The 16,895-nt window shown below is 44.6% G+C and overlaps 38 non-coding genes and 1 pseudogene across 38 annotated transcripts; 13 read left to right on the top strand and 26 right to left on the bottom strand.

Annotated features, from left to right (window-relative positions):
* Positions 1-102: 102 nt before the first annotated feature.
* Positions 103-175, bottom strand: Trnav-aac (transfer RNA valine (anticodon AAC)). Its single transcript has one exon. It is a non-coding gene; the product is annotated as a tRNA-Val (tRNA).
* A 548-nt stretch (positions 176-723) lies between these two features.
* Positions 724-943, top strand: LOC137274988 (small nucleolar RNA U3). Its single transcript, XR_010956317.1, has one exon. It is a non-coding gene; the product is annotated as a small nucleolar RNA U3 (small nucleolar RNA).
* A 165-nt stretch (positions 944-1,108) lies between these two features.
* Positions 1,109-1,181, bottom strand: Trnav-cac (transfer RNA valine (anticodon CAC)). Its single transcript has one exon. It is a non-coding gene; the product is annotated as a tRNA-Val (tRNA).
* Positions 1,182-1,398: 217 nt separating this feature from the next.
* Trnav-aac (transfer RNA valine (anticodon AAC)) lies at positions 1,399-1,471 on the bottom strand. Its single transcript has one exon. It is a non-coding gene; the product is annotated as a tRNA-Val (tRNA).
* Positions 1,472-2,019: 548 nt separating this feature from the next.
* LOC137274987 (small nucleolar RNA U3) lies at positions 2,020-2,239 on the top strand. The gene has a single exon (XR_010956316.1). It is a non-coding gene; the product is annotated as a small nucleolar RNA U3 (small nucleolar RNA).
* A 165-nt stretch (positions 2,240-2,404) lies between these two features.
* Trnav-cac (transfer RNA valine (anticodon CAC)) lies at positions 2,405-2,477 on the bottom strand. Its single transcript has one exon. It is a non-coding gene; the product is annotated as a tRNA-Val (tRNA).
* A 217-nt stretch (positions 2,478-2,694) lies between these two features.
* Positions 2,695-2,767, bottom strand: Trnav-aac (transfer RNA valine (anticodon AAC)). Its single transcript has one exon. It is a non-coding gene; the product is annotated as a tRNA-Val (tRNA).
* A 548-nt stretch (positions 2,768-3,315) lies between these two features.
* Positions 3,316-3,535, top strand: LOC137274986 (small nucleolar RNA U3). The gene has a single exon (XR_010956315.1). It is a non-coding gene; the product is annotated as a small nucleolar RNA U3 (small nucleolar RNA).
* Positions 3,536-3,700: 165 nt separating this feature from the next.
* On the bottom strand, positions 3,701-3,773 carry Trnav-cac (transfer RNA valine (anticodon CAC)). The gene has a single exon. It is a non-coding gene; the product is annotated as a tRNA-Val (tRNA).
* A 217-nt stretch (positions 3,774-3,990) lies between these two features.
* On the bottom strand, positions 3,991-4,063 carry Trnav-aac (transfer RNA valine (anticodon AAC)). The gene has a single exon. It is a non-coding gene; the product is annotated as a tRNA-Val (tRNA).
* Positions 4,064-4,611: 548 nt separating this feature from the next.
* On the top strand, positions 4,612-4,831 carry LOC137274985 (small nucleolar RNA U3). Its single transcript, XR_010956314.1, has one exon. It is a non-coding gene; the product is annotated as a small nucleolar RNA U3 (small nucleolar RNA).
* Positions 4,832-4,996: 165 nt separating this feature from the next.
* Positions 4,997-5,069, bottom strand: Trnav-cac (transfer RNA valine (anticodon CAC)). The gene has a single exon. It is a non-coding gene; the product is annotated as a tRNA-Val (tRNA).
* A 217-nt stretch (positions 5,070-5,286) lies between these two features.
* On the bottom strand, positions 5,287-5,359 carry Trnav-aac (transfer RNA valine (anticodon AAC)). The gene has a single exon. It is a non-coding gene; the product is annotated as a tRNA-Val (tRNA).
* A 548-nt stretch (positions 5,360-5,907) lies between these two features.
* On the top strand, positions 5,908-6,127 carry LOC137274984 (small nucleolar RNA U3). The gene has a single exon (XR_010956313.1). It is a non-coding gene; the product is annotated as a small nucleolar RNA U3 (small nucleolar RNA).
* Positions 6,128-6,292: 165 nt separating this feature from the next.
* Trnav-cac (transfer RNA valine (anticodon CAC)) lies at positions 6,293-6,365 on the bottom strand. The gene has a single exon. It is a non-coding gene; the product is annotated as a tRNA-Val (tRNA).
* A 217-nt stretch (positions 6,366-6,582) lies between these two features.
* On the bottom strand, positions 6,583-6,655 carry Trnav-aac (transfer RNA valine (anticodon AAC)). The gene has a single exon. It is a non-coding gene; the product is annotated as a tRNA-Val (tRNA).
* A 548-nt stretch (positions 6,656-7,203) lies between these two features.
* On the top strand, positions 7,204-7,423 carry LOC137274983 (small nucleolar RNA U3). Its single transcript, XR_010956312.1, has one exon. It is a non-coding gene; the product is annotated as a small nucleolar RNA U3 (small nucleolar RNA).
* Positions 7,424-7,588: 165 nt separating this feature from the next.
* On the bottom strand, positions 7,589-7,661 carry Trnav-cac (transfer RNA valine (anticodon CAC)). Its single transcript has one exon. It is a non-coding gene; the product is annotated as a tRNA-Val (tRNA).
* A 217-nt stretch (positions 7,662-7,878) lies between these two features.
* On the bottom strand, positions 7,879-7,951 carry Trnav-aac (transfer RNA valine (anticodon AAC)). Its single transcript has one exon. It is a non-coding gene; the product is annotated as a tRNA-Val (tRNA).
* Positions 7,952-8,499: 548 nt separating this feature from the next.
* On the top strand, positions 8,500-8,719 carry LOC137274980 (small nucleolar RNA U3). The gene has a single exon (XR_010956311.1). It is a non-coding gene; the product is annotated as a small nucleolar RNA U3 (small nucleolar RNA).
* Positions 8,720-8,884: 165 nt separating this feature from the next.
* On the bottom strand, positions 8,885-8,957 carry Trnav-cac (transfer RNA valine (anticodon CAC)). Its single transcript has one exon. It is a non-coding gene; the product is annotated as a tRNA-Val (tRNA).
* Positions 8,958-9,174: 217 nt separating this feature from the next.
* Positions 9,175-9,247, bottom strand: Trnav-aac (transfer RNA valine (anticodon AAC)). The gene has a single exon. It is a non-coding gene; the product is annotated as a tRNA-Val (tRNA).
* A 548-nt stretch (positions 9,248-9,795) lies between these two features.
* Positions 9,796-10,015, top strand: LOC137274979 (small nucleolar RNA U3). The gene has a single exon (XR_010956310.1). It is a non-coding gene; the product is annotated as a small nucleolar RNA U3 (small nucleolar RNA).
* Positions 10,016-10,180: 165 nt separating this feature from the next.
* Trnav-cac (transfer RNA valine (anticodon CAC)) lies at positions 10,181-10,253 on the bottom strand. The gene has a single exon. It is a non-coding gene; the product is annotated as a tRNA-Val (tRNA).
* A 217-nt stretch (positions 10,254-10,470) lies between these two features.
* On the bottom strand, positions 10,471-10,543 carry Trnav-aac (transfer RNA valine (anticodon AAC)). Its single transcript has one exon. It is a non-coding gene; the product is annotated as a tRNA-Val (tRNA).
* Positions 10,544-11,091: 548 nt separating this feature from the next.
* On the top strand, positions 11,092-11,311 carry LOC137274978 (small nucleolar RNA U3). The gene has a single exon (XR_010956309.1). It is a non-coding gene; the product is annotated as a small nucleolar RNA U3 (small nucleolar RNA).
* A 165-nt stretch (positions 11,312-11,476) lies between these two features.
* Trnav-cac (transfer RNA valine (anticodon CAC)) lies at positions 11,477-11,549 on the bottom strand. The gene has a single exon. It is a non-coding gene; the product is annotated as a tRNA-Val (tRNA).
* A 217-nt stretch (positions 11,550-11,766) lies between these two features.
* Positions 11,767-11,839, bottom strand: Trnav-aac (transfer RNA valine (anticodon AAC)). The gene has a single exon. It is a non-coding gene; the product is annotated as a tRNA-Val (tRNA).
* A 548-nt stretch (positions 11,840-12,387) lies between these two features.
* On the top strand, positions 12,388-12,607 carry LOC137274977 (small nucleolar RNA U3). The gene has a single exon (XR_010956308.1). It is a non-coding gene; the product is annotated as a small nucleolar RNA U3 (small nucleolar RNA).
* Positions 12,608-12,772: 165 nt separating this feature from the next.
* Trnav-cac (transfer RNA valine (anticodon CAC)) lies at positions 12,773-12,845 on the bottom strand. The gene has a single exon. It is a non-coding gene; the product is annotated as a tRNA-Val (tRNA).
* Positions 12,846-13,062: 217 nt separating this feature from the next.
* Positions 13,063-13,135, bottom strand: Trnav-aac (transfer RNA valine (anticodon AAC)). The gene has a single exon. It is a non-coding gene; the product is annotated as a tRNA-Val (tRNA).
* Positions 13,136-13,683: 548 nt separating this feature from the next.
* On the top strand, positions 13,684-13,903 carry LOC137274975 (small nucleolar RNA U3). Its single transcript, XR_010956306.1, has one exon. It is a non-coding gene; the product is annotated as a small nucleolar RNA U3 (small nucleolar RNA).
* A 165-nt stretch (positions 13,904-14,068) lies between these two features.
* Positions 14,069-14,141, bottom strand: Trnav-cac (transfer RNA valine (anticodon CAC)). The gene has a single exon. It is a non-coding gene; the product is annotated as a tRNA-Val (tRNA).
* A 217-nt stretch (positions 14,142-14,358) lies between these two features.
* Trnav-aac (transfer RNA valine (anticodon AAC)) lies at positions 14,359-14,431 on the bottom strand. Its single transcript has one exon. It is a non-coding gene; the product is annotated as a tRNA-Val (tRNA).
* A 548-nt stretch (positions 14,432-14,979) lies between these two features.
* On the top strand, positions 14,980-15,199 carry LOC137274974 (small nucleolar RNA U3). The gene has a single exon (XR_010956305.1). It is a non-coding gene; the product is annotated as a small nucleolar RNA U3 (small nucleolar RNA).
* A 165-nt stretch (positions 15,200-15,364) lies between these two features.
* Positions 15,365-15,437, bottom strand: Trnav-cac (transfer RNA valine (anticodon CAC)). The gene has a single exon. It is a non-coding gene; the product is annotated as a tRNA-Val (tRNA).
* A 217-nt stretch (positions 15,438-15,654) lies between these two features.
* Trnav-aac (transfer RNA valine (anticodon AAC)) lies at positions 15,655-15,727 on the bottom strand. Its single transcript has one exon. It is a non-coding gene; the product is annotated as a tRNA-Val (tRNA).
* Positions 15,728-16,275: 548 nt separating this feature from the next.
* On the top strand, positions 16,276-16,367 carry LOC137275243 (small nucleolar RNA U3; annotated as a pseudogene).
* Positions 16,368-16,567: 200 nt separating this feature from the next.
* On the bottom strand, positions 16,568-16,640 carry Trnav-aac (transfer RNA valine (anticodon AAC)). The gene has a single exon. It is a non-coding gene; the product is annotated as a tRNA-Val (tRNA).
* Positions 16,641-16,895: the final 255 nt, after the last annotated feature.

Genomic DNA, 16,895 nt, shown 5'->3' with positions numbered 1-16,895 from the left:
AAGAATTAATCTGTAAGAAGCCCGCTTCACTTGTGGTAGGTTTCAAGTTGAGAAAGAGAGTTGTGCTTATTGCAAGATATAATGCAACCCCAAGAAAAAATAAGGTTCCGGCGAGGCTCGAACTCGCGGCCTTCTGCGTGTTAAGCAGACGTGATAACCACTACACCACGGAACCAGTTGCAAGCCTTTGGAGAAACAAGCTAAATCTCTTCCAGGTGATATAGCTTGAGCATAGTCTTCTCTGCTACTTCATTTCCTTACATTAATAAGGTTTGAACATATCCAAAAACACAACTTTGCACAATGGAATCATGAGTCGGAGCTTATATAAAGAGGATTTGGGTGGGGCTAATTAAGGTGTAATGATGTGCGATCACACCAAGTCTCCTTCTGGTTCTTCCAACTTGGATGTTGACACTGGAGCAGTCACAGTCACAATCATACCCACGGTCAATGGGAGATAACCACCAATACGCTGTAATCACAAAACAATTTACATTGAGAAAACACTTGATCAGTTGAGATTGCCTGTACTCTATGTGCTTTTTTCAGTTAATCACAAACGTGGAATGAATCCGAAGAGCACACAGGTGGCCCTGTCTACGACAGATTGTCGTGCTGGAGATTTTTCCAGACGTGTACCAACAACGATAGGTGCTATTGCATACCACACGGGCGTGCCTTTTGAAAAGAAGTAGGTACAAAATCCGGCCCGCAGTAGTTAAGATCATACTTTTAGGGATCATTTCTATAGTATGCATCGCCATGACTTCAGGTAAAACTGACAGTCTACCAAACCACGAGGACGATAGACAGTCTCTCTTTCTGAGCGCGAAGCCAACCAGGGTGAGTGCCATCTGAGGTTAGTAACCCTGGTTCTTGATGACCGTTCCTCTCAGTCACATGTGGCAGAGATGGAGGGAAGAGAGGCATTCTGAGTGGTTTGGCCAACCCCATTTTCATCTGTCTCAATAAATGCCAGTTAGCAAACCTCATATAACGCTCCCTGAGTCTTATAACGCATTGGATATAGTACACAACTGCTCTGACATCTGTCAGCAAGGAAGAATTGCAAAACGACAATTCATGGAGGTGTAAAAACAAAGGAAGGTTCAGGCGAGGCTCGAACTCGCAGCCTTCTGAGTGTGAAGCAGACGTGATAACCACTACACCACTGAACCTTAGCTGTCATGGCACACGTATTTGTAATGACCTATACCTGTCGCTGACACTGACACAACACAAGCCGGGGATATGCTGAGGGCCCACGTACATGTTAAAGGGAGAGAAGTAGGAAAGAATTAATCTGTAAGAAGCCCGCTTCACTTGTGGTAGGTTTCAAGTTGAGAAAGAGAGTTGTGCTTATTGCAAGATATAATGCAACCCCAAGAAAAAATAAGGTTCCGGCGAGGCTCGAACTCGCGGCCTTCTGCGTGTTAAGCAGACGTGATAACCACTACACCACGGAACCAGTTGCAAGCCTTTGGAGAAACAAGCTAAATCTCTTCCAGGTGATATAGCTTGAGCATATTTTTCTCTGCTACTTCATTTCCTTACATTAATAAGGTTTGAACATATCCAAAAACACAACTTTGCACAATGGAATCATGAGTCGGAGCTTATATAAAGAGGATTTGGGTGGGGCTAATTAAGGTGTAATGATGTGCGATCACACCAAGTCTCCTTCTGGTTCTTCCAACTTGGATGTTGACACTGGAGCAGTCACAGTCACAATCATACCCACGGTCAATGGGAGATAACCACCAATACGCTGTAATCACAAAACAATTTACATTGACAAAACACTTGATCAGTTGAGATTGCCTGTACTCTATGTGCTTTTTTCAGTTAATCACAAACGTGGAATGAATCCGAAGAGCACACAGGTGGCCCTGTCTACGACAGATTGTCGTGCTGGAGATTTTTCCAGACGTGTACCAACAACGATAGGTGCTATTGCATACCACACGGGCGTGCCTTTTGAAAAGAAGTAGGTACAAAATCCGGCACGCAGTTGTTAAGATCATACTTTTAGGGATCATTTCTATAGTATGCATCGCCATGACTTCAGGTAAAACTGACAGTCTACCAAACCACGAGGACGATAGACAGTCTCTCTTTCTGAGCGCGAAGCCAACCAGGGTGAGTGCCATCTGAGGTTAGTAACCCTGGTTCTTGATGACCGTTCCTCTCAGTCACATGTGGCAGAGATGGAGGGAAGAGAGGCATTCTGAGTGGTTTGGCCAACCCCATTTTCATCTGTCTCAATAAATGCCAGTTAGCAAACCTCATATAACGCTCCCTGAGTCTTATAACGCATTGGATATAGTACACAACTGCTCTGACATCTGTCAGCAAGGAAGAATTGCAAAACGACAATCCATGGAGGTGTAAAAACAAAGGAAGGTTCAGGCGAGGCTCGAACTCGCAGCCTTCTGAGTGTGAAGCAGACGTGATAACCACTACACCACTGAACCTTAGCTGTCATGGCACACGTATTTGTAATGACCTATACCTGTCGCTGACACTGACACAACACAAGCCGGGGATATGCTGAGGGCCCACGTACATGTTAAAGGGAGAGAAGTAGGAAAGAATTAATCTGTAAGAAGCCCGCTTCACTTGTGGTAGGTTTCAAGTTGAGAAAGAGAGTTGTGCTTATTGCAAGATATAATGCAACCCCAAGAAAAAATAAGGTTCCGGCGAGGCTCGAACTCGCGGCCTTCTGCGTGTTAAGCAGACGTGATAACCACTACACCACGGAACCAGTTGCAAGCCTTTGGAGAAACAAGCTAAATCTCTTCCAGGTGATATAGCTTGAGCATATTTTTCTCTGCTACTTCATTTCCTTACATTAATAAGGTTTGAACATATCCAAAAACACAACTTTGCACAATGGAATCATGAGTCGGAGCTTATATAAAGAGGATTTGGGTGGGGCTAATTAAGGTGTAATGATGTGCGATCACACCAAGTCTCCTTCTGGTTCTTCCAACTTGGATGTTGACACTGGAGCAGTCACAGTCACAATCATACCCACGGTCAATGGGAGATAACCACCAATACGCTGTAATCACAAAACAATTTACATTGACAAAACACTTGATCAGTTGAGATTGCCTGTACTCTATGTGCTTTTTTCAGTTAATCACAAACGTGGAATGAATCCGAAGAGCACACAGGTGGCCCTGTCTACGACAGATTGTCGTGCTGGAGATTTTTCCAGACGTGTACCAACAACGATAGGTGCTATTGCATACCACACGGGCGTGCCTTTTGAAAAGAAGTAGGTACAAAATCCGGCACGCAGTTGTTAAGATCATACTTTTAGGGATCATTTCTATAGTATGCATCGCCATGACTTCAGGTAAAACTGACAGTCTACCAAACCACGAGGACGATAGACAGTCTCTCTTTCTGAGCGCGAAGCCAACCAGGGTGAGTGCCATCTGAGGTTAGTAACCCTGGTTCTTGATGACCGTTCCTCTCAGTCACATGTGGCAGAGATGGAGGGAAGAGAGGCATTCTGAGTGGTTTGGCCAACCCCATTTTCATCTGTCTCAATAAATGCCAGTTAGCAAACCTCATATAACGCTCCCTGAGTCTTATAACGCATTGGATATAGTACACAACTGCTCTGACATCTGTCAGCAAGGAAGAATTGCAAAACGACAATCCATGGAGGTGTAAAAACAAAGGAAGGTTCAGGCGAGGCTCGAACTCGCAGCCTTCTGAGTGTGAAGCAGACGTGATAACCACTACACCACTGAACCTTAGCTGTCATGGCACACGTATTTGTAATGACCTATACCTGTCGCTGACACTGACACAACACTAGCCGGGGATATGCTGAGGGCCCACGTACATGTTAAAGGGAGAGAAGTAGGAAAGAATTAATCTGTAAGAAGCCCGCTTCACTTGTGGTAGGTTTCAAGTTGAGAAAGAGAGTTGTGCTTATTGCAAGATATAATGCAACCCCAAGAAAAAATAAGGTTCCGGCGAGGCTCGAACTCGCGGCCTTCTGCGTGTTAAGCAGACGTGATAACCACTACACCACGGAACCAGTTGCAAGCCTTTGGAGAAACAAGCTAAATCTCTTCCAGGTGATATAGCTTGAGCATAGTCTTCTCTGCTACTTCATTTCCTTACATTAATAAGGTTTGAACATATCCAAAAACACAACTTTGCACAATGGAATCATGAGTCGGCGCTTATATAAAGAGGATTTGGGTGGGGCTAATTAAGGTGTAATGATGTGCGATCACACCAAGTCTCCTTCTGGTTCTTCCAACTTGGATGTTGACACTGGAGCAGTCACAGTCACAATCATACCCACGGTCAATGGGAGATAACCACCAATACGCTGTAATCACAAAACAATTTACATTGAGAAAACACTTGATCAGTTGAGATTGCCTGTACTCTATGTGCTTTTTTCAGTTAATCACAAACGTGGAATGAATCCGAAGAGCACACAGGTGGCCCTGTCTACGACAGATTGTCGTGCTGGAGATTTTTCCAGACGTGTACCAACAACGATAGGTGCTATTGCATACCACACGGGCGTGCCTTTTGAAAAGAAGTAGGTACAAAATCCGGCCCGCAGTAGTTAAGATCATACTTTTAGGGATCATTTCTATAGTATGCATCGCCATGACTTCAGGTAAAACTGACAGTCTACCAAACCACGAGGACGATAGACAGTCTCTCTTTCTGAGCGCGAAGCCAACCAGGGTGAGTGCCATCTGAGGTTAGTAACCCTGGTTCTTGATGACCGTTCCTCTCAGTCACATGTGGCAGAGATGGAGGGAAGAGAGGCATTCTGAGTGGTTTGGCCAACCCCATTTTCATCTGTCTCAATAAATGCCAGTTAGCAAACCTCATATAACGCTCCCTGAGTCTTATAACGCATTGGATATAGTACACAACTGCTCTGACATCTGTCAGCAAGGAAGAATTGCAAAACGACAATTCATGGAGGTGTAAAAACAAAGGAAGGTTCAGGCGAGGCTCGAACTCGCAGCCTTCTGAGTGTGAAGCAGACGTGATAACCACTACACCACTGAACCTTAGCTGTCATGGCACACGTATTTGTAATGACCTATACCTGTCGCTGACACTGACACAACACAAGCCGGGGATATGCTGAGGGCCCACGTACATGTTAAAGGGAGAGAAGTAGGAAAGAATTAATCTGTAAGAAGCCCGCTTCACTTGTGGTAGGTTTCAAGTTGAGAAAGAGAGTTGTGCTTATTGCAAGATATAATGCAACCCCAAGAAAAAATAAGGTTCCGGCGAGGCTCGAACTCGCGGCCTTCTGCGTGTTAAGCAGACGTGATAACCACTACACCACGGAACCAGTTGCAAGCCTTTGGAGAAACAAGCTAAATCTCTTCCAGGTGATATAGCTTGAGCATATTTTTCTCTGCTACTTCATTTCCTTACATTAATAAGGTTTGAACATATCCAAAAACACAACTTTGCACAATGGAATCATGAGTCGGAGCTTATATAAAGAGGATTTGGGTGGGGCTAATTAAGGTGTAATGATGTGCGATCACACCAAGTCTCCTTCTGGTTCTTCCAACTTGGATGTTGACACTGGAGCAGTCACAGTCACAATCATACCCACGGTCAATGGGAGATAACCACCAATACGCTGTAATCACAAAACAATTTACATTGACAAAACACTTGATCAGTTGAGATTGCCTGTACTCTATGTGCTTTTTTCAGTTAATCACAAACGTGGAATGAATCCGAAGAGCACACAGGTGGCCCTGTCTACGACAGATTGTCGTGCTGGAGATTTTTCCAGACGTGTACCAACAACGATAGGTGCTATTGCATACCACACGGGCGTGCCTTTTGAAAAGAAGTAGGTACAAAATCCGGCCCGCAGTAGTTAAGATCATACTTTTAGGGATCATTTCTATAGTATGCATCGCCATGACTTCAGGTAAAACTGACAGTCTACCAAACCACGAGGACGATAGACAGTCTCTCTTTCTGAGCGCGAAGCCAACCAGGGTGAGTGCCATCTGAGGTTAGTAACCCTGGTTCTTGATGACCGTTCCTCTCAGTCACATGTGGCAGAGATGGAGGGAAGAGAGGCATTCTGAGTGGTTTGGCCAACCCCATTTTCATCTGTCTCAATAAATGCCAGTTAGCAAACCTCATATAACGCTCCCTGAGTCTTATAACGCATTGGATATAGTACACAACTGCTCTGACATCTGTCAGCAAGGAAGAATTGCAAAACGACAATTCATGGAGGTGTAAAAACAAAGGAAGGTTCAGGCGAGGCTCGAACTCGCGGCCTTCTGCGTGTGAAGCAGACGTGATAACCACTACACCACTGAACCTTAGCTGTCATGGCACACGTATTTGTAATGACCTATACCTGTCGCTGACACTGACACAACACAAGCCGGGGATATGCTGAGGGCCCACGTACATGTTAAAGGGAGAGAAGTAGGAAAGAATTAATCTGTAAGAAGCCCGCTTCACTTGTGGTAGGTTTCAAGTTGAGAAAGAGAGTTGTGCTTATTGCAAGATATAATGCAACCCCAAGAAAAAATAAGGTTCCGGCGAGGCTCGAACTCGCGGCCTTCTGCGTGTTAAGCAGACGTGATAACCACTACACCACGGAACCAGTTGCAAGCCTTTGGAGAAACAAGATAAATCTCTTCCAGGTGATATAGCTTGAGCATATTTTTCTCTGCTACTTCATTTCCTTACATTAATAAGGTTTGAACATATCCAAAAACACAACTTTGCACAATGGAATCATGAGTCGGAGCTTATATAAAGAGGATTTGGGTGGGGCTAATTAAGGTGTAATGATGTGCGATCACACCAAGTCTCCTTCTGGTTCTTCCAACTTGGATGTTGACACTGGAGCAGTCACAGTCACAATCATACCCACGGTCAATGGGAGATAACCACCAATACGCTGTAATCACAAAACAATTTACATTGACAAAACACTTGATCAGTTGAGATTGCCTGTACTCTATGTGCTTTTTTCAGTTAATCACAAACGTGGAATGAATCCGAAGAGCACACAGGTGGCCCTGTCTACGACAGATTGTCGTGCTGGAGATTTTTCCAGACGTGTACCAACAACGATAGGTGCTATTGCATACCACACGGGCGTGCCTTTTGAAAAGAAGTAGGTACAAAATCCGGCCCGCAGTAGTTAAGATCATACTTTTAGGGATCATTTCTATAGTATGCATCGCCATGACTTCAGGTAAAACTGACAGTCTACCAAACCACGAGGACGATAGACAGTCTCTCTTTCTGAGCGCGAAGCCAACCAGGGTGAGTGCCATCTGAGGTTAGTAACCCTGGTTCTTGATGACCGTTCCTCTCAGTCACATGTGGCAGAGATGGAGGGAAGAGAGGCATTCTGAGTGGTTTGGCCAACCCCATTTTCATCTGTCTCAATAAATGCCAGTTAGCAAACCTCATATAACGCTCCCTGAGTCTTATAACGCATTGGATATAGTACACAACTGCTCTGACATCTGTCAGCAAGGAAGAATTGCAAAACGACAATTCATGGAGGTGTAAAAACAAAGGAAGGTTCAGGCGAGGCTCGAACTCGCAGCCTTCTGAGTGTGAAGCAGACGTGATAACCACTACACCACTGAACCTTAGCTGTCATGGCACACGTATTTGTAATGACCTATACCTGTCGCTGACACTGACACAACACAAGCCGGGGATATGCTGAGGGCCCACGTACATGTTAAAGGGAGAGAAGTAGGAAAGAATTAATCTGTAAGAAGCCCGCTTCACTTGTGGTAGGTTTCAAGTTGAGAAAGAGAGTTGTGCTTATTGCAAGATATAATGCAACCCCAAGAAAAAATAAGGTTCCGGCGAGGCTCGAACTCGCGGCCTTCTGCGTGTTAAGCAGACGTGATAACCACTACACCACGGAACCAGTTGCAAGCCTTTGGAGAAACAAGCTAAATCTCTTCCAGGTGATATAGCTTGAGCATATTTTTCTCTGCTACTTCATTTCCTTACATTAATAAGGTTTGAACATATCCAAAAACACAACTTTGCACAATGGAATCATGAGTCGGAGCTTATATAAAGAGGATTTGGGTGGGGCTAATTAAGGTGTAATGATGTGCGATCACACCAAGTCTCCTTCTGGTTCTTCCAACTTGGATGTTGACACTGGAGCAGTCACAGTCACAATCATACCCACGGTCAATGGGAGATAACCACCAATACGCTGTAATCACAAAACAATTTACATTGACAAAACACTTGATCAGTTGAGATTGCCTGTACTCTATGTGCTTTTTTCAGTTAATCACAAACGTGGAATGAATCCGAAGAGCACACAGGTGGCCCTGTCTACGACAGATTGTCGTGCTGGAGATTTTTCCAGACGTGTACCAACAACGATAGGTGCTATTGCATACCACACGGGCGTGCCTTTTGAAAAGAAGTAGGTACAAAATCCGGCCCGCAGTAGTTAAGATCATACTTTTAGGGATCATTTCTATAGTATGCATCGCCATGACTTCAGGTAAAACTGACAGTCTACCAAACCACGAGGACGATAGACAGTCTCTCTTTCTGAGCGCGAAGCCAACCAGGGTGAGTGCCATCTGAGGTTAGTAACCCTGGTTCTTGATGACCGTTCCTCTCAGTCACATGTGGCAGAGATGGAGGGAAGAGAGGCATTCTGAGTGGTTTGGCCAACCCCATTTTCATCTGTCTCAATAAATGCCAGTTAGCAAACCTCATATAACGCTCCCTGAGTCTTATAACGCATTGGATATAGTACACAACTGCTCTGACATCTGTCAGCAAGGAAGAATTGCAAAACGACAATTCATGGAGGTGTAAAAACAAAGGAAGGTTCAGGCGAGGCTCGAACTCGCAGCCTTCTGAGTGTGAAGCAGACGTGATAACCACTACACCACTGAACCTTAGCTGTCATGGCACACGTATTTGTAATGACCTATACCTGTCGCTGACACTGACACAACACAAGCCGGGGATATGCTGAGGGCCCACGTACATGTTAAAGGGAGAGAAGTAGGAAAGAATTAATCTGTAAGAAGCCCGCTTCACTTGTGGTAGGTTTCAAGTTGAGAAAGAGAGTTGTGCTTATTGCAAGATATAATGCAACCCCAAGAAAAAATAAGGTTCCGGCGAGGCTCGAACTCGCGGCCTTCTGCGTGTTAAGCAGACGTGATAACCACTACACCACGGAACCAGTTGCAAGCCTTTGGAGAAACAAGCTAAATCTCTTCCAGGTGATATAGCTTGAGCATATTTTTCTCTGCTACTTCATTTCCTTACATTAATAAGGTTTGAACATATCCAAAAACACAACTTTGCACAATGGAATCATGAGTCGGAGCTTATATAAAGAGGATTTGGGTGGGGCTAATTAAGGTGTAATGATGTGCGATCACACCAAGTCTCCTTCTGGTTCTTCCAACTTGGATGTTGACACTGGAGCAGTCACAGTCACAATCATACCCACGGTCAATGGGAGATAACCACCAATACGCTGTAATCACAAAACAATTTACATTGACAAAACACTTGATCAGTTGAGATTGCCTGTACTCTATGTGCTTTTTTCAGTTAATCACAAACGTGGAATGAATCCGAAGAGCACACAGGTGGCCCTGTCTACGACAGATTGTCGTGCTGGAGATTTTTCCAGACGTGTACCAACAACGATAGGTGCTATTGCATACCACACGGGCGTGCCTTTTGAAAAGAAGTAGGTACAAAATCCGGCCCGCAGTAGTTAAGATCATACTTTTAGGGATCATTTCTATAGTATGCATCGCCATGACTTCAGGTAAAACTGACAGTCTACCAAACCACGAGGACGATAGACAGTCTCTCTTTCTGAGCGCGAAGCCAACCAGGGTGAGTGCCATCTGAGGTTAGTAACCCTGGTTCTTGATGACCGTTCCTCTCAGTCACATGTGGCAGAGATGGAGGGAAGAGAGGCATTCTGAGTGGTTTGGCCAACCCCATTTTCATCTGTCTCAATAAATGCCAGTTAGCAAACCTCATATAACGCTCCCTGAGTCTTATAACGCATTGGATATAGTACACAACTGCTCTGACATCTGTCAGCAAGGAAGAATTGCAAAACGACAATTCATGGAGGTGTAAAAACAAAGGAAGGTTCAGGCGAGGCTCGAACTCGCGGCCTTCTGCGTGTGAAGCAGACGTGATAACCACTACACCACTGAACCTTAGCTGTCATGGCACACGTATTTGTAATGACCTATACCTGTCGCTGACACTGACACAACACAAGCCGGGGATATGCTGAGGGCCCACGTACATGTTAAAGGGAGAGAAGTAGGAAAGAATTAATCTGTAAGAAGCCCGCTTCACTTGTGGTAGGTTTCAAGTTGAGAAAGAGAGTTGTGCTTATTGCAAGATATAATGCAACCCCAAGAAAAAATAAGGTTCCGGCGAGGCTCGAACTCGCGGCCTTCTGCGTGTTAAGCAGACGTGATAACCACTACACCACGGAACCAGTTGCAAGCCTTTGGAGAAACAAGATAAATCTCTTCCAGGTGATATAGCTTGAGCATAGTCTTCTCTGCTACTTCATTTCCTTACATTAATAAGGTTTGAACATATCCAAAAACACAACTTTGCACAATGGAATCATGAGTCGGAGCTTATATAAAGAGGATTTGGGTGGGGCTAATTAAGGTGTAATGATGTGCGATCACACCAAGTCTCCTTCTGGTTCTTCCAACTTGGATGTTGACACTGGAGCAGTCACAGTCACAATCATACCCACGGTCAATGGGAGATAACCACCAATACGCTGTAATCACAAAACAATTTACATTGAGAAAACACTTGATCAGTTGAGATTGCCTGTACTCTATGTGCTTTTTTCAGTTAATCACAAACGTGGAATGAATCCGAAGAGCACACAGGTGGCCCTGTCTACGACAGATTGTCGTGCTGGAGATTTTTCCAGACGTGTACCAACAACGATAAGTGCTATTGCATACCACACGGGCGTGCCTTTTGAAAAGAAGTAGGTACAAAATCCGGCCCGCAGTAGTTAAGATCATACTTTTAGGGATCATTTCTATAGTATGCATCGCCATGACTTCAGGTAAAACTGACAGTCTACCAAACCACGAGGACGATAGACAGTCTCTCTTTCTGAGCGCGAAGCCAACCAGGGTGAGTGCCATCTGAGGTTAGTAACCCTGGTTCTTGATGACCGTTCCTCTCAGTCACATGTGGCAGAGATGGAGGGAAGAGAGGCATTCTGAGTGGTTTGGCCAACCCCATTTTCATCTGTCTCAATAAATGCCAGTTAGCAAACCTCATATAACGCTCCCTGAGTCTTATAACGCATTGGATATAGTACACAACTGCTCTGACATCTGTCAGCAAGGAAGAATTGCAAAACGACAATTCATGGAGGTGTAAAAACAAAGGAAGGTTCAGGCGAGGCTCGAACTCGCAGCCTTCTGAGTGTGAAGCAGACGTGATAACCACTACACCACTGAACCTTAGCTGTCATGGCACACGTATTTGTAATGACCTATACCTGTCGCTGACACTGACACAACACAAGCCGGGGATATGCTGAGGGCCCACGTACATGTTAAAGGGAGAGAAGTAGGAAAGAATTAATCTGTAAGAAGCCCGCTTCACTTGTGGTAGGTTTCAAGTTGAGAAAGAGAGTTGTGCTTATTGCAAGATATAATGCAACCCCAAGAAAAAATAAGGTTCCGGCGAGGCTCGAACTCGCGGCCTTCTGCGTGTTAAGCAGACGTGATAACCACTACACCACGGAACCAGTTGCAAGCCTTTGGAGAAACAAGCTAAATCTCTTCCAGGTGATATAGCTTGAGCATATTTTTCTCTGCTACTTCATTTCCTTACATTAATAAGGTTTGAACATATCCAAAAACACAACTTTGCACAATGGAATCATGAGTCGGAGCTTATATAAAGAGGATTTGGGTGGGGCTAATTAAGGTGTAATGATGTGCGATCACACCAAGTCTCCTTCTGGTTCTTCCAACTTGGATGTTGACACTGGAGCAGTCACAGTCACAATCATACCCACGGTCAATGGGAGATAACCACCAATACGCTGTAATCACAAAACAATTTACATTGACAAAACACTTGATCAGTTGAGATTGCCTGTACTCTATGTGCTTTTTTCAGTTAATCACAAACGTGGAATGAATCCGAAGAGCACACAGGTGGCCCTGTCTACGACAGATTGTCGTGCTGGAGATTTTTCCAGACGTGTACCAACAACGATAGGTGCTATTGCATACCACACGGGCGTGCCTTTTGAAAAGAAGTAGGTACAAAATCCGGCCCGCAGTAGTTAAGATCATACTTTTAGGGATCATTTCTATAGTATGCATCGCCATGACTTCAGGTAAAACTGACAGTCTACCAAACCACGAGGACGATAGACAGTCTCTCTTTCTGAGCGCGAAGCCAACCAGGGTGAGTGCCATCTGAGGTTAGTAACCCTGGTTCTTGATGACCGTTCCTCTCAGTCACATGTGGCAGAGATGGAGGGAAGAGAGGCATTCTGAGTGGTTTGGCCAACCCCATTTTCATCTGTCTCAATAAATGCCAGTTAGCAAACCTCATATAACGCTCCCTGAGTCTTATAACGCATTGGATATAGTACACAACTGCTCTGACATCTGTCAGCAAGGAAGAATTGCAAAACGACAATTCATGGAGGTGTAAAAACAAAGGAAGGTTCAGGCGAGGCTCGAACTCGCGGCCTTCTGCGTGTGAAGCAGACGTGATAACCACTACACCACTGAACCTTAGCTGTCATGGCACACGTATTTGTAATGACCTATACCTGTCGCTGACACTGACACAACACAAGCCGGGGATATGCTGAGGGCCCACGTACATGTTAAAGGGAGAGAAGTAGGAAAGAATTAATCTGTAAGAAGCCCGCTTCACTTGTGGTAGGTTTCAAGTTGAGAAAGAGAGTTGTGCTTATTGCAAGATATAATGCAACCCCAAGAAAAAATAAGGTTCCGGCGAGGCTCGAACTCGCGGCTTTCTGCGTGTTAAGCAGACGTGATAACCACTACACCACGGAACCAGTTGCAAGCCTTTGGAGAAACAAGATAAATCTCTTCCAGGTGATATAGCTTGAGCATAGTCTTCTCTGCTACTTCATTTCCTTACATTAATAAGGTTTGAACATATCCAAAAACACAACTTTGCACAATGGAATCATGAGTCGGAGCTTATATAAAGAGGATTTGGGTGGGGCTAATTAAGGTGTAATGATGTGCGATCACACCAAGTCTCCTTCTGGTTCTTCCAACTTGGATGTTGACACTGGAGCAGTCACAGTCACAATCATACCCACGGTCAATGGGAGATAACCACCAATACGCTGTAATCACAAAACAATTTACATTGAGAAAACACTTGATCAGTTGAGATTGCCTGTACTCTATGTGCTTTTTTCAGTTAATCACAAACGTGGAATGAATCCGAAGAGCACACAGGTGGCCCTGTCTACGACAGATTGTCGTGCTGGAGATTTTTCCAGACGTGTACCAACAACGATAAGTGCTATTGCATACCACACGGGCGTGCCTTTTGAAAAGAAGTAGGTACAAAATCCGGCACGCAGTTGTTAAGATCATACTTTTAGGGATCATTTCTATAGTATGCATCGCCATGACTTCAGGTAAAACTGACAGTCTACCAAACCACGAGGACGATAGACAGTCTCTCTTTCTGAGCGCGAAGCCAACCAGGGTGAGTGCCATCTGAGGTTAGTAACCCTGGTTCTTGATGACCGTTCCTCTCAGTCACATGTGGCAGAGATGGAGGGAAGAGAGGCATTCTGAGTGGTTTGGCCAACCCCATTTTCATCTGTCTCAATAAATGCCAGTTAGCAAACCTCATATAACGCTCCCTGAGTCTTATAACGCATTGGATATAGTACACAACTGCTCTGACATCTGTCAGCAAGGAAGAATTGCAAAACGACAATTCATGGAGGTGTAAAAACAAAGGAAGGTTCAGTCGAGGCTCGAACTCGCGGCCTTCTGAGTGTGAAGCAGACGTGATAACCACTACACCACTGAACCTTAGCTGTCATGGCACACGTATTTGTAATGACCTATACCTGTCGCTGACACTGACACAACACAAGCCGGGGATATGCTGAGGGCCCACGTACATGTTAAAGGGAGAGAAGTAGGAAAGAATTAATCTGTAAGAAGCCCGCTTCACTTGTGGTAGGTTTCAAGTTGAGAAAGAGAGTTGTGCTTATTGCAAGATATAATGCAACCCCAAGAAAAAATAAGGTTCCGGCGAGGCTCGAACTCGCGGCCTTCTGCGTGTTAAGCAGACGTGATAACCACTACACCACGGAACCAGTTGCAAGCCTTTGGAGAAACAAGCTAAATCTCTTCCAGGTGATATAGCTTGAGCATATTTTTCTCTGCTACTTCATTTCCTTACATTAATAAGGTTTGAACATATCCAAAAACACAACTTTGCACAATGGAATCATGAGTCGGAGCTTATATAAAGAGGATTTGGGTGGGGCTAATTAAGGTGTAATGATGTGCGATCACACCAAGTCTCCTTCTGGTTCTTCCAACTTGGATGTTGACACTGGAGCAGTCACAGTCACAATCATACCCACGGTCAATGGGAGATAACCACCAATACGCTGTAATCACAAAACAATTTACATTGAGAAAACACTTGATCAGTTGAGATTGCCTGTACTCTATGTGCTTTTTTCAGTTAATCACAAACGTGGAATGAATCCGAAGAGCACACAGGTGGCCCTGTCTACGACAGATTGTCGTGCTGGAGATTTTTCCAGACGTGTACCAACAACGATAGGTGCTATTGCATACCACACGGGCGTGCCTTTTGAAAAGAAGTAGGTACAAAATCCGGCCCGCAGTAGTTAAGATCATACTTTTAGGGATCATTTCTATAGTATGCATCGCCATGACTTCAGGTAAAACTGACAGTCTACCAAACCACGAGGACGATAGACAGTCTCTCTTTCTGAGCGCGAAGCCAACCAGGGTGAGTGCCATCTGAGGTTAGTAACCCTGGTTCTTGATGACCGTTCCTCTCAGTCACATGTGGCAGAGATGGAGGGAAGAGAGGCATTCTGAGTGGTTTGGCCAACCCCATTTTCATCTGTCTCAATAAATGCCAGTTAGCAAACCTCATATAACGCTCCCTGAGTCTTATAACGCATTGGATATAGTACACAACTGCTCTGACATCTGTCAGCAAGGAAGAATTGCAAAACGACAATTCATGGAGGTGTAAAAACAAAGGAAGGTTCAGGCGAGGCTCGAACTCGCGGCCTTCTGCGTGTGAAGCAGACGTGATAACCACTACACCACTGAACCTTAGCTGTCATGGCACACGTATTTGTAATGACCTATACCTGTCGCTGACACTGACACAACACAAGCCGGGGATATGCTGAGGGCCCACGTACATGTTAAAGGGAGAGAAGTAGGAAAGAATTAATCTGTAAGAAGCCCGCTTCACTTGTGGTAGGTTTCAAGTTGAGAAAGAGAGTTGTGCTTATTGCAAGATATAATGCAACCCCAAGAAAAAATAAGGTTCCGGCGAGGCTCGAACTCGCGGCCTTCTGCGTGTTAAGCAGACGTGATAACCACTACACCACGGAACCAGTTGCAAGCCTTTGGAGAAACAAGATAAATCTCTTCCAGGTGATATAGCTTGAGCATAGTCTTCTCTGCTACTTCATTTCCTTACATTAATAAGGTTTGAACATATCCAAAAACACAACTTTGCACAATGGAATCATGAGTCGGAGCTTATATAAAGAGGATTTGGGTGGGGCTAATTAAGGTGTAATGATGTGCGATCACACCAAGTCTCCTTCTGGTTCTTCCAACTTGGATGTTGACACTGGAGCAGTCACAGTCACAATCATACCCACGGTCAATGGGAGATAACCACCAATACGCTGTAATCACAAAACAATTTACATTGACAAAACACTTGATCAGTTGAGATTGCCTGTACTCTATGTGCTTTTTTCAGTTAATCACAAACGTGGAATGAATCCGAAGAGCACACAGGTGGCCCTGTCTACGACAGATTGTCGTGCTGGAGATTTTTCCAGACGTGTACCAACAACGATAGGTGCTATTGCATACCACACGGGCGTGCCTTTTGAAAAGAAGTAGGTACAAAATCCGGCACGCAGTTGTTAAGATCATACTTTTAGGGATCATTTCTATAGTATGCATCGCGTGTGAAGCAGACGTGATAACCACTACACCACTGAACCTTAGCTGTCATGGCACACGTATTTGTAATGACCTATACCTGTCGCTGACACTGACACAACACAAGCCGGGGATATGCTGAGGGCCCACGTACATGTTAAAGGGAGAGAAGTAGGAAAGAATCTGTAAGAAGCCCGCTTCACTTGTGGTAGGTTTCAAGTTGAGAAAGAGAGTTGTGCTTATTGCAAGATATAATGCAACCCCAAGTAAAAATAAGGTTCCGGCGAGGCTCGAACTCGCGGCCTTCTGCGTGTTAAGCAGACGTGATAACCACTACACCACGGAACCAGTTGCAAGCCTTTGGAGAAACAAGCTAAATCTCTTCCAGGTGATATAGCTTGAGCATATTCTTCTCTGCTACTTCATTTCCTTACATTAATAAGGTTTGAACATATCCAAAAACACAACTTTGCACAATGGAATCATGAGTCGGAGCTTATATAAAGAGGATTTGGGTGGGGCTAATTAAGGTGTAATGATGTGCGATCACACCAAGTCTCCTTCTGGTTCTTCCAACTTGGATGTTGACACTGGAGCAGTCAC

The sequence above is a fragment of the Haliotis asinina genome, chromosome 2 (genome assembly GCF_037392515.1).
Source record: "Haliotis asinina isolate JCU_RB_2024 chromosome 2, JCU_Hal_asi_v2, whole genome shotgun sequence".
NCBI lineage: Eukaryota > Metazoa > Mollusca > Gastropoda > Lepetellida > Haliotidae > Haliotis > Haliotis asinina.
Note: the sequence above shows the minus strand (reverse complement) of the source record. Positions and strands in the feature narration are given on the sequence as shown.